Here is a 23,363-nt window from a genome sequence, read left to right on the forward strand (position 1 = left end):
ACTGGAAACCATAAAAATCCTACAAGACGCCATAGGCAACAAAATAGCAGGCATATGTTGTAGCACTAGCTTTACCGACATATCTCCTAGGGCAAAGGAAACTAAGGAGAAAATAAACAAATGGGACTACATCAAAATAAAAAGCTTCTGCACAGCAAAAGAAACCATGAACAAAACAAAAAGAAAGCCCACTACATGGGATAACATATTTGCCAATGCTATTTCAGAAACAGACACTTTTTGAAAGAGGACATACAGAAGGCCCAGAGACATATGAATACATGCTCAAAGTCACTAATCAGCTGAGAGATGCAAATCAAAACAACAATGAAATACCATCTCACACCTGTCAGAATGGCTATCATCAACAAATCAACAAACAAGTGCTGGCGAGGATGTGGAGAAAAGGAACCCTTGTGCACTGCTGGTGGGAATGCAGACTGGTGCAGCCACTGTGGAAGACAGTGTGGAGATTCCTCAAAAAGTTAAAAATGGAACTCCCATTTGACCCAGTGATCCCATTTCTAGGATTATAAACCAAGAAACCAGAAACACCAATCAGAAAGGACATATGCACCCCTATGTTCATAGCAGCACAATTTACAATAGCTAAGATTTAGAAACAGCCTAAATACCCATCAGCAGATGAGTGGATTAAAAAACAGTGGTACAGTGGACATTTACTTTATTCAGTTTCTTCTTAAGGTGAAGAAAACTCTTTGTAAATGTCCTAGAGAAATATAGTAGCTTTCTGTTCACACTTTGCAAGTAAAAAGGGTGGATTGTTCCACTACTGACATATTTTTTAAAAAAATAAAAATAATAAAAAAAACCTGTGGTACATCTACACAATGGAATAGTATGCTGCTATAAAATAGAAGGAACTTTTACCATTTGCAACATCATGGATGGTACCATTATGCTAAGCAAAATAAGCCAGTTGGAGAAAGGTAAATATCACATGATCTCACTCATATGTGGGATATAATGATCAAAATAATTTGATGAACAAGAATAGATCCAGAGACAAATGGCAGGGGAAGGGGGGCAGTTAGAGAGCAACCAAAGGACTTGTGTGCATGCATATTAGCGTAACCAATGGACACAGACACTGGGGCAGTGGGGGCTTGCCCGGGGTGGGAATGGTTGAGGGGGGCAGTCAATTGGGGAAAAAAGAGACATATGTAAAACTTTAGACAATAAATAAATTTTAAAAAAGAAAAAAAATCCTGAAATATTGGATAATGCAAAAAATAAAATAAAATAAAGATAGTCTCTGAATTTCATTTTATTGGGGTTGTTTTGAGGCATTAGAAGGAAGTTGTAGAGCACTTAGATGGCAAGTATGTTTCTTTTATCATCCCTTATGCACACACTGAGCCCTAACACAGTTCCCATTCATGTAAATATGATTTAACCATATGTACATGAAAAATGAAGAAAAAATTCCCTGGGTAACTCAGACTCTTTAAGGCAGGGGTGGGGAACCTTTTTTCAGCCAAGTGCCATTTGGATATTTATAACATCATTCTCTGAATATAATTCATTTAATATAAATTTATGTTGCTATTAAAGCTCCTAGATTTATTGAATTCTGAGTCCTGTGTGCGATTGCCTTGGCTGGGCCAGACCAAATGATTTCCCAGGCCTTATACATCCCACAGGCCAGATGTTCCCCTTTTTAAGGGACATAAAAACTATTAATAAAAGTACCATGTCAATGTCCTGGTGGTGATGTTGTGCTGGAGTTATGGAAGATGTAACCAACTGGAACCTGGATGAAGGGTGTATGACACTTCCCTCTACTATTTTCCAATTTATTTGAATCTGTAATTTTTTCAAAATAAAAGTGCTTTTAAAAACACAGAAATGTGTTATGATTCTAAGGTTCTTGAAGATTTTATATTTACCACCTCTTAAAACTTCGTAAAAATTTGATTCCTTTCCTTCAAATACTTAGAAATATGGTTTTAAAAAGTCTAAGTTGATTGGGACCTTGGGAGTTATCCAGATTAGCTAATTCAGAAATCTCTTGATTGATTTCTGTAACATATTATTAGTCAATATGAATACCTTCATTGACAGGAAACTCACTCCCTACCAAAAAACAAAACAAAACCAAAAAAAAAACAAACCCTCTCTATTTAGAAGCAGATCTCATACTTTAAAAACTTTTTCTTATATTGACCTGAAATCTGTCTCCCTCAAATTTTCATCTTTGATTCATATTTTTACCTACTCCTTATTCCTAAGGAAATAAGGAAAGCATTTTTGGTGAACTTTTAATATAGTAAAAGAAATCATCCTTTCTCTGTGTTGACTAGGAAATAAGACAGGTAGCTGATAACCTCTCTTTTTCATTCCTAGAGGCTGATAACTGCTATTATTTCTTGTAGAAACATCAGACCAATAATCAGCATATTTTAATAAATTCAACAACATATAGTGACAATAATAGGAAGTTACAAGACTGTGCCTTGGATTTACATAACACCTTTCCTCTGAACAGCAGCTAAGAACAAGGCTGGTATCAAAGCTTTTCTATCTTAGGAGCAAGGAGCTTCTTATAAACATCTTGTCTTTGTTTTAACTTATGTCATTTGGATGGGCAATTTCCAAATTTTTCCTTTTATTATCCATTGCATTATGAAAAACTAAGTGGGGGAGGGATTTCTCAGAGCACCATCCAGGTGTAAAGAATTAACACTCCCTTGGATTTGCTGGAAATTTACATGTGAAATCCTCATTAATGCAAATGTGAGTTCTGGAACTGTATAAATCTCCTGTATTAAGGGGGAAAAAAAAACAAAACACGCTATCTGGAAGACTTCAATTGACATATGCTATTAACTCTGAGATTCCTAACTAATTGATTTTCCTTTTAATCACTGCCTTGTCCCCACTAATGCCCACACAATGGGGAAAAAATGTGTTTTTCATGATGAAAATGAATGCAGCTCTTTTTCTCCTTGACCAAGCTCAGAATTGGACATGACCCTTTAAAACCTTTTTTTCTCAGCCAAATCCTCTGCTCTCTCTGGTAACCATGTGACAACAAGGGCTTCTGGCCTCTGGGGCACTAAGCACTCATAAAAAACTCCCTTCTTAGTAATTATTGTTATTATTTCCCATTTGGTATGTGGCAATATTGTCCATCTAGGCTAAGAGGCCACATCCTGTGTCCTCCTTCCACCAGCTCACACAAAAGTGCTGTTATGACTTCAAAATATAAACATCTGTTCTTGGTTCTTTTTGGTGGTGGCCCAGTGGGGGTAGGAGGAAGAGGTCTACTACATTGTCAGCTTTGGGGAATACATATGGCAGTGGGCCATGGGTTCAAACTGTGAGCTAGGATCAGGAGAGCTGAGGTGAGTCTGAAGAGAGAGGAAAGAAAATTAGCACAAGAGTGAGGCAGTCTTGGAAAAGGATCTCAGGACTCAATGCCTAAGGAGGCAGCTGCTGTGCGCACACCAGAATTGATGGGGAGCCAGAAAGAAAAGGTCAGAGCAAAGCAGCAAGTCAGAATCAGTCAAGCAAGTTGGAGTCAGGGTTCAAAGGCAATATAAGGCACACAGTGTTCAGAAAGTCAGAAGTCCAGTAAGTAGATTAGCACCAGAAAGTCATAAACATTGGGAACAGAGAGCAAAGTGGAAAAATGAAAATTCAAGCCTATAGTTTGACTCCAGGAGGACTATTGGAAGAGAATAAGGGTAGGGGTAAGGCAACAGCCATTACCTAGAAAAGAACCTAGAAAACTGAGGCATTTTACTATGCAAAAGGTTTATATGATTCTGGTGAAGGCAGGAAAATATTCTTGAATAGCCAACTGAGCACATAATTGAGAATTTGTGACTAAGACAAGTACCAACTTCTGGCAAAAAGATATTGGCTTGAATATAAACAGATATACTGGAAAAATCTGAGGGGACAGAAAATCCTACAGTTTGAAGGGCAAATGCCATATTCTATTATTTTGGACTAGAGGCCTGGTCCACGAATTTGTGCATGGGTGGGGTCCCTTGGCCTGGCCAGCAATTGAGGCCCATCGAGGCCGGGCTGGCCAGGGGGAGGAAACGTGGGACTTTGGCTGTGGGAGTGCACTGAACACCAGGGGGCAGCTCCTGTGTTGAGCGTCTACCCCCTGGTGGTTAGTGCACTTCATAGTGACTGGTCGACTGGTTGTTCTGGCCATTCTGGTCGTTCTGTCATAATGGCCACTTAGGCATATATATATATATGATAGAGGCCCGGTGCACAAAATTCATGTTCTGGGGGTTGCGGGGGGGGGGGGGGGTCCTCAGCCTGAGCTGCGCCCTATCCAATCCAGGACCCCTTGGGGGATGTTTGCCTGTTGTTTTAGGCCTGATCCCCAGGATCGGGCCTAAACTGGCAGTTGGACATCCCTCTCACAATCCTGGACCACTGGCTCCTAACTGCTCACCTGCCTAACTTCCTGATCGCCCCTAACTGCCCCCCTGTTGGCCTGATCACCCCTAACTGCCTCTGCCTGCCAGCCTGATCACCCCCAACTGCCCCCCTGCTGGCCCAGTCACCCCACGCAACCTCATGCTCAGTCATTTGGTCGCCCCCTCACTAACCCTCCTACTGGTCTGGTCACCCCATGCAACCTGTTCGGCTGTCCATTTGGTTGTGATGGTCGCTTAGGCTTTTATATAGATAGATTCTGCTGAGCAATATGGCTTTAAGCTGAGCTATATTTAGTCCAACAAATTTACAGATTTTGAAAGTAGCTCCTAGTGATGGAGTAAAGAAGCCATGTTGTTTTAAAGTAGTTTTGGGCAACCATGAATAGAGGTTCTTAGTACTTCAGAACATGTGGATTAAATTGTGAGAAAATAACCATTTGGAATCTTAGTAGACACGGGATTTTCACAAGAGCATAAAACCCTACATTTCTTATACTCCAAACTGAGATGTCAAAAGCATCATAAGATCTTTTTTTAAATTTTTTTATTGATTTGAGAGAAGAAGGTAGAGGGAGAGAGAGAAACATCAATGGTAAGAATCATTGATAAGAATCATTGATGGGCTGCCTTCTGTATGCCTCCTGCTGGGGATTGAGCCCATAACCTGGGCATGTGCCCTGACCAGGAATCCAACTGTGACCTCCTGGTTCATAGGTCGAGGCTCAACCACTGAGCCACATGGGCTAGGCAAAATGTGTAAGTTTTATTTGGAACAAGCACAGAAGGAATGAACCAAGGTCTGGTCAGATCTGATGGGCATGGAGGGGAAAGTAGGCTAGGTCTTTGGGGACAGTTATGACAGCAGAGACACTGGGGCACCAGAGCATCAGGAAGGGAGTAATGCTCCACATCTTGTTGTGGCTATCATCACTTCTCAAAAGCTTTTGAATAATGCAATTTTTAAATAAAAAACCAAGCATTTAAAAGCAAAACAGTACAATATAGAAACCATTAATCCATATAATAATCTGCTGCCTGTGCTGTGCAGCCAAAACATTAGTCTTTATTTTTCTCTAGAAAATGCTCTATGATTCCATTAGCAGATAATATGTTTCAAAAAAGTGATTTCACATGTAGACAAATTCCAACTCAATATCAAGCAATTGTATATCAATGATTTTGAAATGGAATTAAAGGTTAAAAAAATGATAGGAACCCTTCTCTTGTCAGAGTAGATATTTAGAATATTTTTCTTCAGACACTTCCTCAATACATTATTTATTACTGAAAATGAAATTTTACCTTATCTATTATGCCAGGCAGGTTCAAAGGGCTTTTAGGAGATATCAAAAACCTGAAATCCCTATTCTTCATGGATTAAGTTATTTTCCTAATTGCATCTACAATTCCTAGACTTTTGGCATTAAAAATAGGAATATTACACCATGTTATTATCTGGGTTCTTAGAGTAATTAGAAGATACCCCAGCACAGATTTACTAAGTGGTACATGTTCCTGGGATCCCTACAGATGATGTCAAACCCCAGCAAAGCTTAAATTAGATTGAGATCTATCTACCCTGGTGGTATTTCCTACACTTTGAGTTTTGTGGGACCTATGGGATAAAATGTTATTCTTAGAAGCTAATACTTAAAAGAGCAATCTATTAGAGGTTTAGAAGAATTCTGGAAGGGGCAGTAGGATTCTCACTTGGAATAATTAGAAAATATCACTGAAGCCAATGGTTCCCAAGTGCTTGTTTGTGAATTCATGCCCATCCATGATGACTTACTTGACCGTGGTGAAAGAGAAAACATGGGAAACATGTATTTTTCATAACACTGAAATCATTCAATATTTTATTGCAAGTTTATGTTCCATTTCATTCGTTTTAAACATTTATTTTTTAATAAAATGATAAAGTAGGCAGATAGTAGGTTTGTGGGGGTTTTTTTTAATGTCCTCACTTGGCAGGATAAAATGTTGGCATTCCTATGTCAGATAATCCATTTGGTGGGGTGGGGGGATTTTATTAATTTGTGAAATCTATATTTGGTTAGCAGTGTCCTAGATGATTTTTCAGATTTACAAACTATTGAATGATTCAGGCCTAGAACATATATCACACTCTCCTTCCTCTGTGTTCTCATAGCATGTTACATGGACAACTATTATGGCACTGACAACCTTTGCCCTTCCTTTATCTTCTATCAAGTGAAAGGCAGAATGAGCACTCTCCTTAACTCTTCCAGCATGGCTCTGCAGCTGATATGGCCTGTCTACTGGCCTTGAACACAGCTCAAAGCTCCCGCCACAAAAGTGACATCTACATTTATCCAATGTGAAGGCAAAGTAGCTGCCTGTGAACCTAGCCAAACTACTTTGCAAGGCCACTCATTCCATTGTTGAGCAGCCCAGGTGATTAAAAAGTGTTTCTTCATATTGAGCCCAAATATTCCATCCTGTAATTTTCATCTATTGGTCTTAGCTTTGTAAATTGTCTTCCTTTGCATCAGAGGACAATTAGTATATCTATCTCCCTCAAATTATTTTTCTCTCCAGCTGCCTTCATTGCTTCTCAGGACATAAATTTTAGGCTTCTATGAATTTTAAAATTAGCCTTCTTCAAGGAGGTCTTCTCAAAATCCAATTCATGCCTTGATATGAACCCAGGTGGGGTCTGGCCAATTCCTAATCATCCACTGCCTCCTATGATATAGACATTTGCTTAAATATTTCCTATGATTATAAATATTTTTTTCTGAATGTATTAGCTATATTGGGGTAATTATATGCATACATCTGGAATCATTAAAATGATCCATTCATTTGTTCAGGAATCATACATTTCCTGTATGCATGGTACAGAAGGAGTGTATTAGTCAGAGTCCTTTAGAGAAACAGAATCAATGTGATATAAAAGGAGTTTTATTTTGAAGAATTGGTTCACACAATTATGGAGGAAGGGAAGTCTCATGATTTTCCATTTGCAACCTGGAAACCCAGAAAAGCTAGTGGTATAATTCAATACAAGTCTGAAGGCCTGAGAACCAGGGGAACCAAAGGTTTAAGTCATAGTTTAAAGACAGGAGAAGATAAGATGAGATGTCGCAGCTCAAGCAAGGAGGCAGAAATAAAAGGGGTGAATGCCTCCTTCCTCTGCCTTTTTTTTCTATGCAGGCCCTTAATGGATTGGATGATGATGACGCCTACCCACAAAGGGGAGGGCCTTCTACTTTAATGAGCTTGCCAATTCAAATGCTAATCTCATCGGAGACTAAACACTCTCACAGACACAGGCAGAAATAATGTTTAACCAGATATTTGGATATCCCGTGATCCAGTCAAATTGACATATCACAGAGGTTATGTAAATATTGAAAACATACTTCTTTCCCTCCAAAATCCTTAAAAGTAATTCAAAAATAGAAACATCCAAAACATAATAACAAGATAGCTAACACTTATATAACACTATAGGTCGAGTACATGCTAAACGCTGTACACATTTTAATCCTCACAACCTTATAAAGGAGGTACTATTATTATAATCTCTATTTTGCAGATAAGGAAACTGAGACATGAATAGGTGAAGTAAATTTCTCCAAATCACACTGCTATTACATGGGAGAGAGCACCAAATCCTGACAGTCTGACTCTAGTTCTCAGCATTAAACACTGTGCAATAAAGCAAAATCTCTGTATATAAAACATATCATTCAAGATAGAACTGTATTTAAGTGCCCAAAAAATACAAATAAAAGTAGAATAATATTATGGGATATGAGGGGCTGTGGTTGGGGGATGGGTTGTTGTTGCATTTGGAGAGGTAGTTGGTCAGAGAAGTTTTCTTAAAATTAATGAGTCTTGTGCCAGACCTTGAATGAAAAGAAACATAGTTGGTTGTCAAACTTGCTATACTTAACCTCAACCATTTTAATACAGAAAACACCTTAATAGTATGTAAAACAACCCATGATGAGGTTGTCTGGTTCTTGGCCTCACAGATAAATCGGAAGCAGTGCTGGCACATGCATTCTACAGGAAGACATAATTAAAGGGAAGTAAGGGCTGATTTACAAGATTTTATGAAATGGACCATAAACTTCAGAAATTGGCCATAGCAGTTGGAGGTGTAGGTAATCTCATAGGATTGAAGAGTGAGTTAGCTATTCAAAAGAAACTACTGATAGAGAAATCAATGCATCTTGGATAAGATCCTGGGGTGAGCATGATAGGAATGGGGGAGGCATAAAGTAAATTCCTTACAATAGCAAATGCATTGTGCACTTATCACTCCCAAATGTTATTTGCAAATAGCAATAAAAATTGCTAGGGTTTGTTCTCCCTTCAAAGAAGATGATTCACTTAAAGTTTATGAAGCTTATCTGATTTTAAAATCATTTTGGTGCCCCTTATTCCAGTTTATATTTTTTATCGCTAAATGGCATTACCTTTACTTTGTATCTTCCATTTGCAAATTTCTATACCACATGTGGGGATTTTTAAAGAAAACAAAATGGGAATGACTTCTATCTTGAAAATACAGTTCCATTTGCTTTCAGAACCATGATTCTTCTATAAGCAGTTTGTACAAATAATCAAACAATTGCTTTTCATCAGACCATGGTTTTGATCTTGGAGCTTTTCACTTCTTTTCAGCCAGCTTAGGCTAAAATTAACTATGAAAACTAAAATCACAATCACTTTATGAAGCTATTCATGGTATTTTTTTAACCTATTATTAGCACATGAAAAAAATAACTGATTCAGCAAAGAATTCCTTTAAAGAAAACATTAGGTTTTTAGTCTCTTTGGGGCTAATTTGTGCATTGAAGATATGTAAGAGAGGTGAACATTCAGCACCTAGCACAGCGTGACTATATTTCTACAACAACAAACATTCCAATAAAAGTAAAAATTTTCCATTATCGAGGTGTTTAAAATAACCAGATTGCTTATAACCTTTAGCAGAACATCTTGGGTAAAATTTTTACTGTCACCTGAATTTTTCCTGTTCATACTTGTTCACTGAGCACTTGGAATCTTTGGTCAATTGTGCTGTTCCTCATGATTATGTGGCCATGTCTTGCATTTCAGCTCCTAAAAGTCTGGAACTGCATCTCTACATTGTATCACCAGTTCTCCATAAAGTTTATCTCAGTCAATGTTGATGATGAAAATGTGAGTATATTAATGTGTCCTTTAATATTCTCTAGGAAATCAACAAATGAGCACAAAATTTACCAAATAAAACTTGACATTTGCACAGATTAATATGGGATTGTACTTTCAGATACCTTCTTTAGCCATGTCCTGCAAACTGTACTGAATCAGAAATATGTAACCAGAATGTTTCAAGTCTCTGACAATGTTCCCATTAGTGTGCAAGCTTCAGAACAATACAACCAAAATCATAAGGAACAAACTTTTCTTGAAAAACTATTATATCCCAAGTCTTATGCTGAATAGGAAAATGAATTTTTTTAAAAATCCATTTTCTGCCCTAACTGGTTTGGCTCAGTGGATAGAGCGTCGGCCTGCGGACTGAAAGGTCCCAGGTTCGATTCCAGTCAAGGGCATGTACCTTGGTTCCGGACGCATCCCCAGTAGAAAGTGTGCAGGAGGCAGCTGGTCGATGTTTCTCTCTCATCGATGTTTCTAACTCTCTATCCCTCTCCCTCTCTGTAAAAAATCAATAAAATATATTTTTAAAAATCCATTTTCTCAAGGTCCTTTCAAACCAGTGAAGAGACAGACAAATAAATGAGCAACCGTTGGCCATCTCTTATGGACTCTATCATATGTAGGCTGTATTGGAGTAGAATGCCAAAGTGTACAGTTCCAATAGCATTCAATCCCAGTCTCAGTCTCCTTTGATCTAAACATATATGCCCTTGTACCTTCTGAATGCCCTCCACAAAAGGAGATAACCCTCACTGAGAAAGAATGCCCTGGTTTAGTCACACCCATGAAGTAAATCAGCTAAGCAATTTTGCAAAAGGTGAGGTAAACAATGGAGATTAGAAAAACAGCCTGAGAATGTCTAGTATATCACATTTCTACCACATATAATTAAGATGGAATTGTGTATGTTATATTAGACTCATCAAAAACAGTTATCAGAGTTGATGGATCCACTTGTTAGAAATTCTCCTACACTGACATTATGCTCAACAGATGGTATTTTTCAATCTATATTTCAACTATAAGTTAACCACACTCCAAGAGAAAGGAACTTATGAACTTTGGCTTTTTAAAGTTTCTTTATCTATCAGCATCTGGACCAGGCTTGCTACATTCCCTGTTTAGCCCATCTCCAGCCTAAGAAAAGTACTGCCACCCACTGATATGAATAAAAAAATAAATCCCTTCCCCATCCCACACAAACAGTAACAACAAATAAAATACCCCAAAGAGTTCAAACTTCCCATGATCCAGATTATAGTCATTTTTTTTTACCTTTTCATTTATTATATACCCATGTCTTTCTTAGGGAAAGTTTTCTTATGGGAAACGGGGTTTGTTCTGGTTAGCTTTTTTTGCATTAAATTAAGTGGGTAAAATCATCAGCCAATTATTTGCTATTCCTGTCACTGCTGAATTGAGAGTAAGCATAGGTAAAAACAGAGAGCTATAACTTTCAATTTTTAGTCTTGTTAAATAGAAAAAAATAAGTATGGAGAAAAAACACCAATATGGAGTAGACAAAGGATCCAAGGCTTTGGAGGAGCTTAGCTATGGAATTGAGTTCCATCTCTGCCACTATGTCATTCATTCAACAACTATGAACAGCAGGTGCCTAATATGTGCCTCAGACTATTCTAGATGTTTGGTATATACTGATGAATTTAACAAAATCTCTGCACTCATGGCATTTTCATTCTAGTTTTGGAGAAGACAATAAACCAGGAAACAAAGACATAAACAAAAATATAATTTCAGACACTCAGTGGTAATGGCTGTCAGGAGAAAGAGATGAAAAAATTTTACAGACTGACAGATCTCAGAGGGAAGGAGGGCAGAAGAGATTAACTAAAGAATTTATAGCCCTAACCGGTTTGGCTCAGTGGATAGAGCATCAGCCTGCGGACTCAAGGGTCCCAGGTTCGATTCCGGTCAAAGGCATGTACCTTGGTTGAGGGCACATTCCCAGTAGGGAGTGTGCAGGAGGCAGCTGATCGATGTTTCTAACTCTCTATACCTCTCCCTTTCCTCTGTAAAAAAAAATCAATAAAATATATTTTTAAAAAATAAAGAATTTATATGCATAGCTCATGGACACCAGTAATAGTGCAGTGAAAGCCTTGGGTAGGGCAGGAGCAGGATGGAGGGGGGCAAAGGGATAAAATAGGGAACATCTGTAATACTTTCAACTAAAAATAAAATTAGAATATGTGAGGTAAGGGATGTTAACTTATTGTGCTAATAACTTCATAATACGTACATATGTCAAATCATTATGTTGTACACCTTAAACTAATATAATGTTATATGCCAAATATACCTCAATAAAACAAGAAAAAATATATTTTTAAATAAAGGTTTGTGACTAGCTAAGTGATCAAGAAGCAAGCCACTAATCTCTGAAGGTCAGTTTTCTCATCTAGAAAATGGGGATAATGATAGTTTTTACCTCATAAGATTATTGTGAGATTTTAAAATGTATTTATGACAGCATATCCCTTTAGCCAAGATGTTCTGCTAAAGGCTATAAGCAATAAGCAATCTGGTTATTTGAAACACCTCGGATAATGGAAAATTTTTACTTTTATTGGAATGCTTGTTATTGTAGAAACAGCCACGCTGTGCTAGGTGCTGAATGTTCACCTCTCTTACATATCTTCAATGCACATCCCTTTGACAGCATATCTCTTGCCAAATCATAACTTCAACAGCATATCCCTTGTCATTTTACAGGCACAAAATAAATGGTAAACATTGTTGTTGTTGTTTTGTTTTTGTAATAAAACTATGATGAGATAATGGACACCAAATGCCCACTGAGTCAAAGAGCATTTTTTTTCTGTAATAAATATGAAGCCTTTATCTTTTAAGAACACTTTAGGATTTTCTGTAGGACAAAACGTTTTTAATATAGTTCATTCCTGTAATTCCATGATGCTCCTCTGAAGTCCTGCATGACTCTATTTCTTTCCCACGGTGGCCAAATGCCATGACAATTTTCTTAGTAGGAATATTCTGGTATGAAGGAGTGATTTAATCTGAATATTTGTCTTAGAATGGAAGCTCCTCTGTGTCTGTAGCTCTCTGTGGTGTGTTACACTCTTTCAGAGCCTCATGCATGATACACTCTAATTTCTACCTCTATTCTTTCTCCCTTCAAATAATGATATTCTGTCAGGAAAAAGCAAACCACTAAGATCAAAAAGAAAAGAGCCTGATCACTCTCAAATCTGCCTTTCATCTGACCCTGACCTACCAATCTGCTTTTTCATTTAAGTCCCCTTGGTGTGTCAGCTTCCTTCCTCCTTTCCCTAGACTGAACTTGTATTAATCTTCACTTTCTTTTAACTTGGAGCCTGTGCTGTCTTACCTCCACTGCTGCCTAATATTTGAGACTCACCAACCTTCAGACAGAGAAATTCAACAGAAACAGGATTGAAATGATGGGCTGTTTTCCAATAATATTTACTGTGCATCTTCCAACAACATAAGTGGGTGGGTATAGCAAATATTGTTAGTCACAGTCTTAGATATAGAAATGGGGGTTTGGGGAGTCATGCAGGACTTCAGAGGAGCATCATGGAATTACAGGAATGAATTATATTAAAAACGTTTTGTCCTAAACGTTTTGACACAACAAGTCACTGGCGGCCTTTACATTTTACTGCTTCTAAAAATTTTAGTGTACAAAACCATCTTTACTTTCCTCTCTGACAACAATAATGAGGCAGTATACTTGTATGTGGTGGTTAAGAACCTTGATGCCAGAGCCATACTCCCAAGATGTTTAAATCATAAATTACTAGCTGTGTGACCTTGAGAAAGTGTCACTTCTCTGCACACCAGTTTTTGTCTTTATAAATTGAGGGAAATAAAAATACCACCTGACTGTATTGTGATGAGTATTATATATGTAATACCTACTTGCTTACCAATGCCTAGCACATAGTAAGATCTCAGTAAATGTTAGCTATTATTATTATTGCAGGCATCTAATGATTCAATCTATCAAGGCAGATTCTATATTAAATTAATAATTTCTGGTCCTCAGTTCAGGTCAGCTTAGCTAACCAGGGAGTAACTATAGTTGTAGGAATTTGTTCGCTGATGAACACTCCACTGGTTGTTCTGTCCATATAAATAAATCTAAATGAAAGGGCTGGCAGCTTACAATGACATCAGCTGTGTGCAACATAGTACAACACAATAAAGAGGCGATGCTGGTGACCTAGAAACAATTCTCTAGTGAATGCTTAATTGGAGAAGGTCGCTGAGCTGATGGTCACTAGAGCAGCAGTTCATAGCATAGCTCTGTAAGCAATGGTGGACAGGTGCCAACCTGGCTACCAGCTGTAAAATCTCCCCACATGCCCTGACACCAGCATATTTGGTTGAATGCTCTGTCTCCCTGAGATCTTAGACTCTTAGTAATCACAGGCAAGGTAATATTACTCCATTTTAATCATATTACAGGTCAAATCCTATTACCCAAATCATGACAACTCAAGTAACAGTTTTCTATTAGAGTCTAATGAGACTGTTGAGCCTATCCCCCAACCCTAGTGTAACGAATGTGGCCCACAGCGAACTGAAAGATCAAGACTCGCCAAGTCAAATTCCAACACTTCACACTACTTCAAGTACTCTTACACAGTAGGAAAACATTCTACATTCATTTCAGGAGAAATATATTTGCAATGTTTTGCTGCAATGGGAATTTGTCTCCATGGTGCATTTATGCCAGGTGAACTTCCAAAAGGAATTACAGCTGCAGTACCACAGAGGTACAGCTGCAAGAAATTTACTGGGCAGGAGGAAAAAAATCTTCATGACATTCTCCCCTAAGGAAAATTTCTGTAATCTTTTTCTGACAGGCGAGTAATAAGTATTCACACAGGAGCATATTGCTTATATTCCCCTGACAGGCAAGAACTTTTTTCACCCTGGAAAAAAACTATGGAGGATAAACTACAGGTATATTTCTTGTTCTAATCCAGGTACAAGAATTCACTGTTTAAGTGAAGCCAAAAGCAGAGTCAATAAAGTACTCAAAAACTATAATAGAAGAAAAAAGTAGATCTTGAGGTGAAGACAAAAGACAGGTCTTCCAGGTTCCTGGATACTTAAGTTGCCTTCAGTTTCTAGAAAACAGATGAACCTTTTTGGTACCTTTCTGCTTATTTCTAATCTGGGAAAATATGCCAATTAAGAATGATATCCTACAGATTCTGGCTACTGTCCATAAAAGAGTAGCATTATATTGACATCCTCTTCTTGTAAAGATATTCTATCTTTTCTTATTAAAAATAAGATGGATTACGCTTGCCAAGCTCAGTGGTTAGAGCGTCAGCCTTTTGACCAAAGGGTTACGGGTTAGATTTCTGATCAAGGCCACATACCTCAATTTCAGGTTCCTTGGCCCCTAGTAGGTGTGTGTGCAGATCTGTCTCTCTCATGGCGATCTCTCTCTCTCTCTCACTCTCTCTCTCTCTCCTGCCCCCTGCCCTCCCTTCCACTTTCTCTAGAAATCAATGGAAAAAAATATCCTCGGGTGAGGATTTAAAAAAATAATATAGATAGATGATGATAGATAGATAGATAGGTAGATAATAACAGCATCAATAATACTAATAATTAGCCATGAAAACTAAAAAGGAAACTCAATCCCAATTCATTGGCCAGTTTCAGTGAACCTTACCAGTTGTCAAAACTTCCTAACAATGGTAACCATCAGTTAACACAAGGAATTCTACAGAAAAGAGAAATGTCAGGAGAAATTTCATGGTAACTGACAGGCATTAGTCAAAAATGTACTTTTATTTTTTACTACCTGTGATAGTGCCTGTAGTCTTAGATATTCACTGAAAGGACACACTGGATGTATCTGACTTGCCTATCTAGGCACCTCCATGCTCTACTCTGTGAGGGTAATGGTATGAACTTTAGTAGCAGTCCAGCTGGTTGCAGAATGGCCTCAGCACACTCAAGACAGAAAGTAAAAACAATGGGTAACATTAAATTTTTGCATCACATATCAGTCAAAGGAGAACTGGGTTGGTGAGGCAGTCAGGATAGCAACTGATTGGAGAAACATCTAACATGTCTTTATTTTGTCACAGTTGTGTCTTGTCTGTTCTGTTATTCTGTCCAATGATTTTCTCCAGGAATGTGGCATGATCTGTTGACTTCTCAGTTTTCAAATCCTTGCTCTATTTCCCATTTGAAGCTTCTCATTCTATCTGCATTCTCTATGCTTTTCTGTCCCATTCCAAATTTCCATTTCTTACTGATATTTCAGTTGCTATCTACCATTTCTGATTCTTTAGAAAACAAACCCTCTCTGGAGGCTCCTTGATGTGAAGTCCAAGGTGTACTTGCCCCAACTTGCCAGGGGTCTCACCTGGCCCCAGAGATGCTGGGGTATTATTTACCCTCTACCATAATACTCCATTGAAGCAGACAATGCTCCATGTAGTCAGCCCTTTCCACCCTGAATCCCATTCTGTTGATGTCCTGTTTTTATTGAATGCTAATAAGCCCACTTTTGTTATTGGTTATTCAGTTACTCTAGCTCTTGCAATTTATTGCATTTTAACTGGAAACTTTCTGGAGACAATGTCATAGCCCCCAAATAGTTACTTCAATAATGAAAATTCTAGACACTTTGTCAGGCCAGGGAGAGATCCTTCTGAACATGGGGAAACCTTAGAGTATGACTATGCCCTCCAAATCATAACTTCAACAGCATCCAATAGCAGGATTGGCCCAGATCACAAGCCTGCTGCACACTAACACACAGCAGGGTTCTGCTGCCACAATCCCTGAAAGGAAGAGGTCAGTGTGAGAAGGTGCCAGCAAGATGAAGTCTGAATTTCACAGGGCTAAATGGCACCTGTCCCACTGAAAGAAGGTCAGTGTTTTCTACTGAAAAATAATTAATAAATATAAAAGTTACAAATTCTGTGGAAAATATACATGACACCTTTTACGACGAACAATTAAGTAACCAACTAATTATGGGAATTCTAAAGATAATACCTTCACAAATTTATAAGTCAATTACTATCTTTTCAGCTCCTTTCTATGTAGTAGGAGCGGAAACATAATTATGCCAATTTTTTTTTTTTACCAAGTGCTTGAGGAGGTGCTTAAATTTAATTGCAGTCAGCCAACCTACTTCCCAGGAAGGTGTGGAGCAGGGGAAAGGCAGGATGTGGGTGGAAAAAGTAAGTCCTTTCCAATGCTTGCTAATATGCTTTCAGCTACCTTTGCTTGATCCAAGAAGGCTTTAAAGAGTCTAAAAAATCTAACTCCTCTATTGTAGTGAAATGTTTGTTTTCAGACCCTTTCATTCTTGTCAAAGGGATTTAGGGCTAAAGGAATGTCCAGTTAGGAGTCCTTGATCATAAAAGATAACATGGAGATATACAAAAAGCATCTTGAAAATGTTGATAGGATTCATGAGACAATTTACCTGGAAGATAGATATAGGTCTAGTGTCCATGCATTAATTCTGGATAATGGTGAGCCTGAAAAAAATCCTAAAGGAGTACAATGATGATTAACCCCAGAAATTATCTGCCTTGGTTGGCCTGATTCCTTCAATGTTAATATTATACCAGAAGCTCTAACAGATAAACCCTGAAACCTCAGTAGCTTAACACAATAAAAGTTTTACTTAAGCAAATTCTAAAATGGATGTTCCTTATGAGTGAGGAATAGTCACAATTATTTGGGCTCTGCCAGCTTGATCACATTGATTCCAAAGTCATCTAGAACATCAACATCTACCCAGTAGATGGAAGATTAGAAATAATGAAATATCTTATGGGGATTTATGGGCCAGGACTAAATTTGATATACAACTTCTACCCACATTCCATTGGCCAGAACTTAGTCAAATGGCCACACTTCACTCTGTGGAGGCTAGAAACTGTAGTCTGTGCCAAGGAAGAAAAGGTAAAAGATTTGGTGAATAACAAGCCAATCTCTGCAACATATCCCTTCTCATCCACATCTCTCATACCTCTTTTCTGAATCTCCTCCCACCACCTCTTCTCCAAATTCACTCCACCCTTCCAGGTTCCAATGACACCTTCTCTGGTCACCTGCAGCCCTTATGTGTCTCCCCATTTTCACAGATATTTTTATCTCACTGCTTCCCAAAGTATGGTTTAGAGACCCCCCCCCCCCACAGCATAATAACCTAAGAATCTGGTTAAATAAAGATTCCTAGGCACCACCCATGACCTGCAGAATCAGGTTCTCTGGAGGTCAGGAATTTGTGTGTTTGACAGGGACCTCAGGTGATTCTAAAGCACACTAATATATGAGATCACTGACCTACAAGACTTGCAGTGTCTGCTGTTGATTATACAATATTTATAACACCTCTCTTAATTGTTTCCATCTCCAAATAATCTCCAACAAAAGCTTAGGCTTTCTGTACACCGAGACAGTGTTTTTCCTTCTATTATTTCCCCACCAGTGTCTAAAGCCATGTTGAGCACATAATAGAAATTTAAATGCATTACCAGGTTGTATGTGTGGATTGATCAATAGAATGGGTAGCTGCCAAATAAAATGCATCATATAAGGAAAGTTTTTCAAACTGGAAAGATAAAGATGAGAAGGGGAATGATGAGAGCTCAGAAAATCAGAAAAGGCAGAGATAGAGGAAATAATAACTGGGTCATTTCTTCCTGGTAATACTAGAAAGTCTTTCTCAAGACTTTAAGGAAGACCAGGTGTCTTTGCAGGGGTAGAGTTGTGGCAAAAGTAAGTAAATGTTGTGCAAACCAGCCATCAATATCTAGAACAAGTCACTAACACATGCATTGCTAACTCATGGACTATGTGACCATAAGCTCATAAAATAAGCCATGGGTACTCTGGACCTATTTCAGTGTTCAACTCTGCTCCCTCACCTTCCCTCCATTCTTGTTCTTGCTCTCCTGCTCCTATATTCCAAACAAATTCCGCCCTGCTTCTGAGCCTTTGCTTTCATCTCCTGTTCCTGGTTCTACTCTCATTCTTTGTATTAAAAATCATGGCCTTGGCTTCTTTAATTTTATTTTTTGGGCACTCAATAAACATATAACTTGCATTTCTTGTCACTTTGGAAATAAAACCTTGTAAGTCCTAAATCAAGTCCGAGGCCTGGGTCCTGGCACCTAGACTTGGCCCCCTTCAGCCCCAGAACACTGGGCTGTTTCCAGAGATGATCCCTGCTACTCCCTCCCTATTCTAAAATTATATAATGATGACTGGTATGAAGCAATATGCAATTATCCCTTAAACTTGTCTGCACCCAAGAAGGGAGAAGAAAGGGAAATAATGTTTTTATTTATTTAACATGGCAAATATCTTGTATTTCTCAGTCCCCTGGTCGAAAGTTAGTATGATTAGGGATTTCATGAATACCATATTTTAAAATAGTATCTTATGTTTATCGAGTGTTTATTTTGTGCCAAACATTGTGCTACTTTACATTTATTATCAAATATCATCCACACAATGACCCATGAGGTAAGCACTATCATCATTCTTTACCAAAGAAGAAAGTGAGACTCAAAGAAATTAGATAACTTGCTCAAAATCACACAACTAGGAAGTGGATAATCTGGATTTAAAGAAAAACCTGTCCTACTCCAGAGGCTCCAGAGCCCACATAATGACTACACTAGAACTGCTAAAAGACACATCCTTATTTATCACTAGGAGAGTGCGTGATATTAGAAAATTCCAAGGAGTCACTTTCAATAGGTCTGTATAGCCAAGATGCTGTCTATCGATGAATGTAAGCTGCCTAAATGCAGAGGCCACATGTAATCTGTGCATAAGAATTAAGAAATTAATATTACAAAGTCCCCGCTAGTGTAAAATACTGGGAGAGGTGTTACTGCCTAAAATAATTTAAGTTTCAGATATTGATTGAAGGGTGGAGTAGAGAGCAGAATTTGTGGGGTAGGGCAAGGTGAACAGAAAAAGATTTGAAAACTATATTCAGAATAGGCTTAGCCTGGAGATTCATAGAAAGTAGATCTCCACATGCACTGAAACCAGATATAGCACAATAAGATGAGATTTTTATAGCTTTGTCTTTTAATATGTGGAAAGGGGAGAAAAGCCAGATAAGAGAATAGAGCTGACTTATCATGAAGGCTCTTAATTGGGAAGACATAAAACCTACATTATCAAAGATTGGAGCAATATTTCAAAATCAACCTTAATAACTCCAGTGAGTCAAGTTCTTAAAAATTTCACCAGCTCAATAATGGGAGTATTACAGTATTTGTTCCTAAAAATGTGTCTCCAATTACTTTAAGAAATTCTTTCAGACCTAAAGTGACTGGGTAATAGTCATCACTGTATCTATATATTATAACATTGGTATAGAATGAGAAATGTTCTTAGCCCCCAGCAAGGATAGTTTAAAGGTCAGAGCCAGTTTCTGGAGAGTGAAATAAAATGCTATTTAAATGAAATCAACTGACTGATTAAAAATAAAAACCTGGCTAAAGCTTTTAAATTTACTTTATTTTTATTAAGATTCTCAGTATCAGACTCATAGACACAGAGAGAGAACTGGTGATTACCAGAGGGGAAGAGTTTGGGGGACTAGGATTTTAAAAGATGGAGGGAGGAAAGGTGTTGGGGGATGAGTGAAAAGGTGAAGGGATGAAGAAGTACAAATTGGTAATTACAGAATAGTCACAGGGATATAAAGCACAGCATACGGAATATAGCCAGTAATATTATAATAACTATATATGGTGTCAGATGGGTACTAGATTTATCAGGGTGATCACATTGTAAGCTATAAAATATGTAATCACTGGGCTATATATGTGAAACTAATATAATAGTGTATGCTAATTGTATTGAAAACTAACATATATATATTTTAATTCTCAGTATCACCAGACCAGTGTGTTCAGTGGTTGAGGGTCAACCTATAAATTAAGAGATCAGGGTTCAATTCCCATTCAGGGCACATGCCCAAGTTGCAGGTTCCATCCCCAGTAGGGGGCGTGTAGGAGGCAGGCGATCAATGATTCACTCTTATCATTGATGTTTCTAGCTCTATCTCCCTCTCCCTTCCTTTCTGAAATCAATAAAAATATATTTTTAAAAAATTCTCAGTACCCTAATAAATTGATAAAGAAGCAAATAAACTGAGATATTTGTTCATTTCCCATAATCGCCCAAGCAAAATAGAACAGATTTTTATATAAAACCTTCAGGATAAACTGCCAGTTTACATTTTTCAAATGTCCTTCATCTTAACTCATTATGTAAAAACTAGAGGCCTGGTGCACAAAATTTGTGCACTGGGGGGTGTCCCTCAGCCCAGCCTGCAACCTCTCCAATCTGGGACCCCTCGAGGGATGTTCGACTGCCCATTTCAGACAGTCACATTCAATTAATTAATTAACTAATTAATTAATTAATATCAATTAATATTCAGCAAAGCCTTTAGGGAATGAAATATAGAAAGGATAAAACTTTGATGTCAGTTTTAATCCTCTCACAATCCAAGACTGTTGGCATCCAACCGCTCACCAGCCTGCCTGCCTGATTGCCCCTAACTGCTTCTGCCTGCCAGCCTGATCGACACCTAACTGCTCCACTGATGGCCTGATTGTCCCTAATAGCCCTCCCCTGCAGGCCTTGTCCCTCCCAATCTGCCCTCACCTGAAGGCCTGGTTGCCCCTAACTGCCCTCTCCTGCTGGCCCAGTCACCCCTAACTGCCCTCCCTTGCTAGCCCGGTCACCCCTAACTGCCCTTCCCTGCTGGCCTGATCAACCCTAACTGCTTTCCCCTGCCAGACTGGTCACCCTCAACTGCCCTCCCCTGGTGGCCTGGGTCCCCCCCCCAACTACTCTCCCCTGCAGGCCTGGTCCCCCCCAACTGCCCTCCCCTGCTGGCCTGGTTGCCCTTAACTGCCCTCCCCTGCCAGCCTGGTTGCCCCTAACTGCTCTCCCTTGCCGACCCGGTCACCCCTAACTGCCCTCCCCTGCTGGTCCAGTCCCTCCCAACTGCTCTCCCCTGCAGGCCTGGTTGCTCCTAACTGCTCTCTCCTGCAGGCCTGGTCTCTCCTGCAGGCCTGGTCACCCCCAACTGCCCTCTCCTGCTGGCCATCGCCCACAACTGCTCTCCCCTACTGGCCATCTTGTAGCGGCCTTGTGGTGGCCATTTTGTGTCCACATGGGGGTGGCCATCTTGTGTGTTGGATTGATGGTCAATTTGCATATTACCTCTTTATTACATAGGATGAGATTTTGCTAGATATACTTATTCAATTTTCACATCTTTTTGTGAATGTAAAATGTTAGCAGATAGTTGGTTGTAAAAAACAAAAACTTAAGCCAAAAATTCCTTATTAGAACAGATTAATAACTTAATGACTGAACATTCAAGCAACTGCTTCAGTGGCAAACAGTACTAGAATCATGATCACAGAAGTTCTTAGCAAAAAGCCCAATTGAATTCAAGGGGAAAATGCCCCAGAAAAGCTTCTCATTGCTTTTTCAATCATCCTCTGCTGGGGTCCAGCCCCAGCGGGTCCAGGGGTCCCCAAAGGTGTGGACAGAGTCGGCGAAGAAGGAATGACACGGAGACAGTGTTCAGTTGATCAGCAGCCTAGCCAGGATCTCCAGCCAGGATCTCCAGCCAAGTTCCGGTCTGGATCTCCAGAGAGGTTCTGCTTAGGATCTCCAGCCAGGTTCTGTCCAGGTTCTCCAGCCAGGTTCTGTAGCCATGTTCCCTCGCTAGGTTCTCCAGCCAGGTTCAGTCACCAGGTTCTAGTCAGGTTCTCTTGCCAATTTCTGTAGTCAGGTTCAGTCCAGGATCTTTTGCCATGTTCTCTCCAGCGAAGTTCTTCTGTCTCTAGGTTCTGAGTAGGTTCTGTGTTCTTAGTTCTGTGTTCTAAGCTCTGTATTCTAAGTTCTGAGTCTTGCGGTCTTGTTACATCTGTATTTATACCAGTTGATTCAATCCTATCAATCTCTATTACAAAGGTTAGGGCGTTTCTTATCTCCATTCCAGGGAGTAAAGATTATGTAGCTTAAGCATGATTGTTTGTAGTTAAAGTGATTAACTACCCACCTGGCACTTAGTTAAGGAGTTTTATCCCCTCCCTGACTTCAGGGAAAAAATCCCTACCTGGGGAAACAACCTTTCTCAGAGAGGAGACCTTGGTTAAAACACATAGTGCCAAGAAGGTGAGCAAACATTTTAAGAACAGTATGCCATATATGCCAGGTCCTTTGAAACAGCAAGGATGGACTGGCTCCCAGCAATCCTCATCATCATCATTACCATTGTGTATGTGTGTGGGGGTGTGTCCAACAGAGAGAGAAAGAGAGAGAGAGAGAGAGAGAGAGAGAGAGAGAGAGAGAGAGAGAGAGGGAGAGCACTCTGTAAGGCATACATGTATTCATTTTGTCATTATCAAGGATTTAGAGAAGTTTAAACAGATGACATTTGACATGTAATTGAAAAGCAATGAAATAAAAGTGATCCACAATTTAGTACATCAATCTGTTTTCTGACTATATACATTTATTCTAGAAAGCCCCATTTGAAATGAAAATATCAAAGAAGGAGTAAGCCACTAATCCCTTGCTGCAAATTTGTCAGATTTTCTTTAGTTGTCAAAAGTGGTAGAGACTGACTAGCTATCCATCAAACCCATTTTCTTTCCATCTAAACACAAAGCTAGAGTATACTTCCCAGTGTTCATT

General features: G+C 38.9%; 1 non-coding gene across 1 annotated transcript; it reads left to right on the plus strand.

Moving 5' to 3' along the window:
- The first annotated feature begins 673 nt into the window (after positions 1-673).
- LOC118654876 lies at positions 674-802 on the plus strand. Its single transcript, XR_004967131.1, has one exon.
- The last annotated feature ends 22,561 nt before the right edge of the window (positions 803-23,363 follow it).

Source organism: Myotis myotis, unplaced genomic scaffold, assembly GCF_014108235.1.
Source record: "Myotis myotis isolate mMyoMyo1 unplaced genomic scaffold, mMyoMyo1.p scaffold_m19_p_4, whole genome shotgun sequence".
In the NCBI taxonomy this organism is placed as follows: Eukaryota; Metazoa; Chordata; class Mammalia; order Chiroptera; family Vespertilionidae; genus Myotis; species Myotis myotis.